This window comes from Anticarsia gemmatalis, chromosome 24 (genome assembly GCF_050436995.1).
Source record: "Anticarsia gemmatalis isolate Benzon Research Colony breed Stoneville strain chromosome 24, ilAntGemm2 primary, whole genome shotgun sequence".
NCBI classification, from domain to species: domain Eukaryota; kingdom Metazoa; phylum Arthropoda; class Insecta; order Lepidoptera; family Erebidae; genus Anticarsia; species Anticarsia gemmatalis.
Window position 1 is genome coordinate 7365687 of NC_134768.1, and position 7928 is coordinate 7373614.

The 7928-nt window shown below is 32.6% G+C and overlaps 1 long non-coding RNA gene across 2 annotated transcripts; it reads right to left on the reverse strand.

The window, feature by feature from the left end:
- Positions 1–3076: 3076 nt before the first annotated feature.
- Positions 3077–6977, reverse strand: LOC142983758 (uncharacterized). Of its 2 annotated transcripts, none has more exons than XR_012960111.1 (4): positions 6947–6977; positions 5870–5961; positions 4657–4804; positions 3077–3145 (listed from the first exon to the last, which is right to left on the reverse strand). It is a non-coding gene; the product is annotated as an uncharacterized LOC142983758 (long non-coding RNA). The 2 variants fall into 2 exon arrangements; XR_012960112.1 differs by lacking the exon at positions 6947–6977 and adding an exon at positions 6322–6910.
- Positions 6978–7928: the final 951 nt, after the last annotated feature.

Here is a 7928-nt window from a genome sequence, read left to right on the forward strand (position 1 = left end):
GTATTGTCGAGTTTTTCACACGATTTTCCCCAGCGTAATGTGTTTTAATTATTCATATTGTGGAGGACTCTCATTCTTTTTCAACAATCCTATGTATATTTATAATAACAATGGATTCCAGTGGACATCGTCAAGTTTCTTTGACTTAGAATGGTTAATTCAGTTTAGCGTTGGTACGTTAACTTGGGTTACTACATAAGACAGTGAAACAAAAAATAATTATTGGTTTTATACCACCAGCTAGTAAACAAAGAGTAGTTTAATATATATTGTAAGTAAAAAGCATCAGCCACATCTTTTTACAACATAGATAGAAGAAAATGTTGTGCCGATCCAACCTAGCGTGGAATAAAGGTAAAGGAACAACGAGGCTTGAATCCCATGGAAGAAGCTTTTTGCCAATAAATGAGTTTTGGTAATAATATCCTCCTGGCCAATATTCGGCTATGGCGGCCAGGTTCATCGAAACCAGCCAACTGTACAAGACTTTGTTTATAGTGTTCAAGTGATGTAAAGGCCAAAAATTTGTATTCTAGTACTAAACTAAATCCACCGCTTTTAACAAAAATCCTCAGACTCAATACTCAGATTCAGGGACCACAAGAAAATCCAGCGTAAATCATATTTGCGGGAACCTCTTGTCTTCTTGGCTTTTCGGATACTTATCATTGTACCTTAACCTTAAAAAACTAAAATATAATAGAAATCGTCCTGAAGGTCAAAAAGATTATCAAACACGTGTACAAACAAAGTACTTGAACACAGTTCGTATACTTCCAAAACACAATACTAAATGCTTTAGTCAAAGAGGTTTGAGTGAAAGAATTCCTCAAAGCTACATCAAATGGACGAGTAGTAATGGTCATTACTCGTATTTACCAGTACTGTGAATACAATGGAACCTGAACAATGTACGGGAAAGCTTTTACAGTTCTAAACAAAATTTACATACGGAGATGTTGGATGAAAAACTTTAAAACCTTTTTTTGGTTTGGTATATATTATGTTTTGAAACGTTTTGTCTTTTTCTCCTATTTAATCATAATCTAAACTTGTCTATACTAATTTTATGATTTGGATGTTAGTTACTCAAATAACACTAACAATACCAAACGGATTTTAGCCAAATCAGACACATAGATACTAATAATTTTATTATAGTCTGGATAAATATTTATGATATTTTTATCATGAAAATCTATTTGACCGGACGAATTCTGCCAACATAATATATTTTGATATCAATATCTTTACTATCTATACTAATATTATAAAGCTGAAGAGTTTGTTTGTTAGTGAGTTTGAACGCGCTAATCTCGGGAACTACTGGTGCGAATTTAAAAATTATTTTACTGTTGGATAGCCTATTTATTGAGGAAGGCTATGAGTTTTATATCATCACGCTACGACCAAAATGAGTAGAATACCAGAGTAAAATGTCACAAAAACGGGGAAAATTATGACCTATTCTCTCTTATGTGACGCAAGCAAAATTATAATAAGTTAGTTCAGGGAATTAGTTTGAGTGTGATATTTGCAAATATTAAACATGAGTTTAATAGAATTCCCATGAAAGTAGACTACTAAGTTACACGCGTAGGATGAAAATAATACTAAAAGTTTTCACAAACAATTCTCAGTTGTTGACCTCTTTACTTTCAAACCTGTTATTTGCATTAACTCAGCTTCTTTGTAAATGAGTTTACAAACAATAATTAACTGAATATTGCTTTAACAAACTCCTAAAAGTAATTAATTGGAAGACAATATTTTAATTGATGTTTGTTGGATGACATTTTGAACTGTGTGTCACGACATTTTACATTCAGGCAAATATTTTCTGAAATACGCTATAATGGAAACCTTACATGCTTTTAATTCACGAACTATGTACGATTATATTTGGTATTTTTATTAAGTTCAACCACCCATGAGGATATATTATTGATGCCTTTGATAGTTTCGTAACTTGCCCACTCAGTCTGCCTCTTTGGTGCAGTCGGAAGTCTATGCATACAACAGATTTTTAATAATTGCCCTGAGTTGAGAAGTTGAGGTGACAGTGTTCCATGCTTTGGAGTGAATGAAAATTCGTCGATCTTGCGTCTAACTCTCATCAGTCGTGTAGATTACTGTCTCACCGGGCTATGTCATGGAATAGGGAGAATTAATTTTGTAGAAAGAATTCCATCACAAAATATGGATGTCTTATATCACCTCGTTTTGATTGGGTAGAGAGTAAATAACATCAATTGCAAAAGACTTCTTCTTTCATATATACTATTTAAGACAGCAGATATTTGAAAGTTTATAATAAAAAATCACAAACAACTCGCTCTGAAACAAGAATCACAGATCAAAAACTTCTCAGAGGAAATCGAACTTTACGACGCTCAGAGAATTGCAATGAATTACTTTTGACACTAGTTTTATTACCAACTATATAATAAAATAGTAGAAAAGTATATACATTTTAATCGTTGTGGTATTGTCAAAATTGATCTAAACATCTTCTATCGGCACGTTTTCTGTGAAACAAACGGACCGTAGTCAAACGGTATATTCGTTCTCGCTCTGATAAAGCGCTTCGTTCAAGCGAATAGCAATGTCAAGATTCATTACCAATTTTACAATTAATAAGGATATTGGGTAAGTCCGGGTTAATTTTGATTTCTTTGATGTTTTTATTTATCAAGCGTCACTAAAGGGTAGGTACACCCAAAAATGCTTGAAATAAACATTAGCGTTTCGCCGATCGCTATGTTAGTCGTATGTGATTGACGATCGAGAGATTGCAAGTTCTAATTGCGGGTCACTCTGATTAAGTTTTCTACATTTTCTTTACAGTTTTCTCATGTTTTCTCACATAACAAGTCCGGAATATGAAACAAGCTTAGTCGCTACTATTATGGGATTCAGAATCGTGAATGCACCTTTTATAGACCTAAACATACAGAAATTCAGACATAACGGGTACATAGATGTAATAATTATTAACTTCTTGACTACTTAGTCATAAAATATAAATCAAAATCCCAATGTCAATGAAACAGTTTTACTAAAACCGAACCACATAAATCATTATAATAGTATACTCAATTACCGCGATGTCTGCGTGTCTGTCACCAGTTAATACGATGGTTTGCTGCAAAAAACAAATAATATATCATCCACTTCGTACAATTTTTTTAAGGTCGATGTACGGACTGTGACGGTCATTATGGTCTTCTCTCTTCTCAGAATTTCGTCACTAATCTGTCAGATAAATCGAAAGTACCATTCTATACAATTAACACCATCGAGTATCGAGAGTTTAACATTTAAAGTGTGCTGCAAAAATAGTTTCTACGACGCCCGCTACAGGCGCTGAACCGATTGTTTTACAATTTTTTTCGATAGCTAGCCGGTTATCGGTAGTCAATAGTTTTAGAGAATGGCAGTACAGTAATGCAATTCTTTAATTCAACTATCGTATAAAATATGGACAGTGCCCCTTGTGCGTGCCGTAAAAAAATTTTGTTCTGTTCATTTTAAATGTCAAATTCTCGATACTTGTTAGTGCCGGCTGTAGAGCTAATGTAGCGCGATGTTCTACAGCTGTTACAATCAATTATAAGAATTTGACAATTGAATTAAAATGTACATAAAAATTAGTTCCTACGGCAGTCGCTGAATAGTTTTTCACACTAAATTTTTTGTTAGCCAACTGCTTGTCGATATTCGATAGATTGAGGAAATCACCCCTGTGCTGACTTTTTCTGTGACAAAATGGATTAGGTTTTCCCTTTCCCCATTCACTGTGCTTATAATGTGCTATATGAGAAGGACGTCCCTGAATACAGATAAAAACGAATTGTGTAAAAAACTAAATAGATAAAATTTGATAAGTTTACCGCTTGCGGCTATAAAAATATCATTATTACTGCTAATGTTTAAATCATTCAGATGTCCAACACTTATGATACCGGTACATTTTAACGAGGAGCCTAAATCCACTGCATTTTTTTTATTTTTTATGCTTTAGATAAGACATCTTATAATTACATTAAAAAAACATCATCAATCAAACATCAAGCATTTTATCCTTCATTGTGTTTTGCAGAACAAGAACAAATCCTAAATATTTAATAGTACATATTATAATGCAAGCGCCTGTCGTAAAAGAAATGCAAGCTTACGTAGCTCTACAAATTGTTCTTGGAAAGTTGCAGGCGCAGTTGCTATTCTAAATGGAATAGCATAAGAATGGTAATACGAATAACGATATACGAATCATTTTTCATAATAACAGTAAATAGTTTTCTTAGAATAAGGTCTGGTTAGTTGGAAAATAAAAGTAAATTTACGAAAGCATTCGGAATATTCACGTCTCGGTTTGTCGTTTCGTAGGGAATTTAAAATACTCTGAATCTGAAAATTATTGTCATATAATATTCTTGAAACTGAAACATTTAGAATGATATCGCATTATTGTGTTACGTGAAAAATTTAATGAAAAATATTACAAAGTATTTATAAGTAAAATGAATATCATCAATATTCTTCAGTTTGAAAATGAATTTTCGGAAACTATTGGAAAATTTCATGGAAACTCAAGTTGCAATACTTTCTATGAATTTTTAGTTTAAAAAGGCTCTTTAGGTTTAATAAACTTACGTCAGCTGATTTTCACTTCATTATTTGGTATTCGCTGAAATTAAGTTCTAAGTTTTTCGCAATCAGTATCTGCTTCATTGGTTCTAAATTAGTTCATTTTTCTGAAGGAGTACTTTATTTTAAACGAACGTGTTCATTTTAATAAAACCTGTAAATAAAGTTAGTCGGCATGTTTCTTTGAGTCAGCCTGCGACCACGGCGAGTGCAACCTGCGCCGAAACGTTAGGCATTTTAACGTAAATTGATTGATGATTCTTTATAATTTATACTGCGCACTGCAGTCTACTGAGGAAAATAGTAGGTAAGTGCTAAACTTAATGAAGAAATTGGTAGCCATACAAATAAACTTAAAATAATATCGGTTTCTAGTATTTGCATAGAGGCAAGTTCCATTTTTACCCTATAGGTACAAACCCCTAAAAAACGAAAGTATTTTTTTCAATTCTTACAAGTTTAAAGTTTTCGCAGATGAAAATAATAAAAATAGCCGCTTATTCATCAAAATGAATCCAAACATTATAATCTAAGTTGAGTGAAGGAGTACTAGATCTTCAATTATTTTTGTTCTTCAATTTACCACATGAAGAATTTCATATCGTGTGGCAATATTGGGTACAGTCGCTACCAAAATATCATGGAGATGAATGAATTTGGCTAAAAAAAACCCGACGTAAATGATTTCTTATAGATCCGGTAGGCATTGTTTTGCCCGAACTCAGAGTCTTATGGTTCTTTATATCTCCAAGAATCAACTAACAACTACTACGCTTACCTTAATTCTCGGGCATTCAGTGTTACTTTGATGTGTCTTGTAGCTATAGATATAATTATAAACGTCACTTAAAATAAAGTGACATTTGAGTACCGGCTGGCTACTACTAGGCCGTTAAAATTGTAGTTATTGCAACTGTATATTTATATATAGAAAAAGGGCTTTTTCTTGTCCAAATAAACTTATCTAATGTGAAAACCGTGTAACAAATCAAGAGCATTTATATAACGTAGGTGTTCTCAGATTGTACGCTAGTGTACAATGATTAATGGGGCTAGTGGAATCCCTCCCAGGTCGTTTGTACGAGACAACTCTGGTGTGTAGCCACTAGTCTGTGGCGATGATGATAAATTATTTAATATAAATATACTTTTGTATAACTATTTTTAGATTGAGAATGCTTATTTTTGAATAATAGTGAAGTGAATTATACATACTTACTTAAAATCACTTCTCATAGGGGTAGGCAGAGACCAAAGCATGCCTTTTGCTTATCTTTACAAACTTCCAGCGCTTCATCAACAACCGGGCATCTTGGATTGAAGCAAACTATCACTTATATTTCAAAAAACTTAAAGTTATAATAAAAAATCGATTATAATTAACATACAATTCATTTCGTTCTTGTATGTCACGAAACCTTTCATTAGTAGTCGAAATAAAAGCAAGTTGTGCATATTTTTATACTATGTCTAATAGTCACTTTTAAATATACCACACCGTCATCAACAGCCTTAATAAATTCAATTTTTATTACAAAGAAGTAAATAAAAGAAGGTAAAATAATAATTAAGGCACCATAATTAAATTCAAATCACACAGGAGAGCTTTAATAAAAGCCTCTTCCGCTTCACTGTGGCGTAAAATATAATGAAAACAAAATTATTTTTTACCTTGACACTTCATACAGTTTCCGGCTAAGAAAATTGAAAGGAAGTGTAAAAGAATGTATAATTAAATAATGTATTATTATTTATATGAGTCAGTGGAAAGACTAAAATAAAGTGATGTGTATGTTGGTTAAGTGTTTATACATATTTTCTGAATAATAACTCTCGGTTAAACTGCCTTTATAAAGTACAACCTTATATTTTGAATTCAGTAGTACGGTGGGAACTTTTTGCAGTAGATTTAATACTAACTATTACCGTAGACCGACTGTAGCGCGCTAGAGAACATTGTTTTACAGATTTTATGAACTGATGAATAGATGGGAGTGACGCGGACTGTGCATTTACTTTAATGCCTCTACATGTATGGTAATAATGTTAATGCTATGGTATGTCCCTATTGTTTGAAATAAAAAAAAACCTTACATCCCATTGCTGGGAAGGTTCTCTTCTTGGAATAAGGTAGGATAGACTCTAAGTTAACCACCTTGATCAACTAGGATTGTCAAAATATACATATTTGATCAATATACGTTCTAGATCGTAGTTGGAATTTGATTGACAGTAAGTAAAATACGTAAGATAACCTAGAAAAGACTATAAAAAGGAAAAGAAAAATTCTACAGACCTACAATATTATATCACGATCTCATCTTTTACAAGCGAAAGATAAAATAAAAAACTAGTGTACAGGGCATTATTTATTGGTAGTCAATAAAAACGTCTGGGAGTGTGCTATAAAATTTACGGAGCATGGACTATAAATACGAAGTCACGTGGACGTTATGTTGCTGTTTTATGAGCCCTTAGTGATTGCACTGTTGAGTTATTCATACTTGATGCTAGGTTAATGTTAGGAGCAAGTTCTAAGCATTATTGTGAGGCTGAAAATGGTATAGAACTAAACAGGGTGTGAGAACTCAACGTCAACGTAACAGGAATGATTGTAACTATCATGAGAAAATTCAGAAAAAAAATAAAATTGTGGGCATTTAAGAAACACCTATAAATATTTTTTTTTCAAACTCTCAATAGGCAATGATCCAAAAGTGTTTAACGTAGCGGTAGCAACCGCTACTTTTGTTTCATTTCCTACACTTGTAACATGTATGTACTAAACATATTTTTAAGCTATATTATACTTTAAACAAACAAACAACATTATTGCTGATTCGGCTACGATAGCTGTACGAAATTTCATACTGCCCAAATAGTAACAGAACAGGCTCATTTGTACCTTAATTAGAAATGCAACTCCTAATTAAATTAGTGATTGGACTACAATCCCAGATTATTACAATGGATTGTGTAATTCTTAGAAACAAGCCACTGTAATGTTTCCAGATAATAAATAAGCCTAGTCCATTCTACCTAGGCACATAAATCAAACTATACATAGGTCTAGGTCTCAGATTGGAACCCTGAATAATACATTACCTCAGTTTCCCCGAAATCTGTCTCCAGTCAATAAAACTTAGGCCAAAAAAGCTTCAAAAATTCTGTCTTTATTTTTCTTGGAGGAACTATTAAAAGCATACAGAAGGAAAGATCAAGCCAATATCGTATCGAATTAAAGTTTTTTATTGTTCTTACAAAACCATTACCCGTAA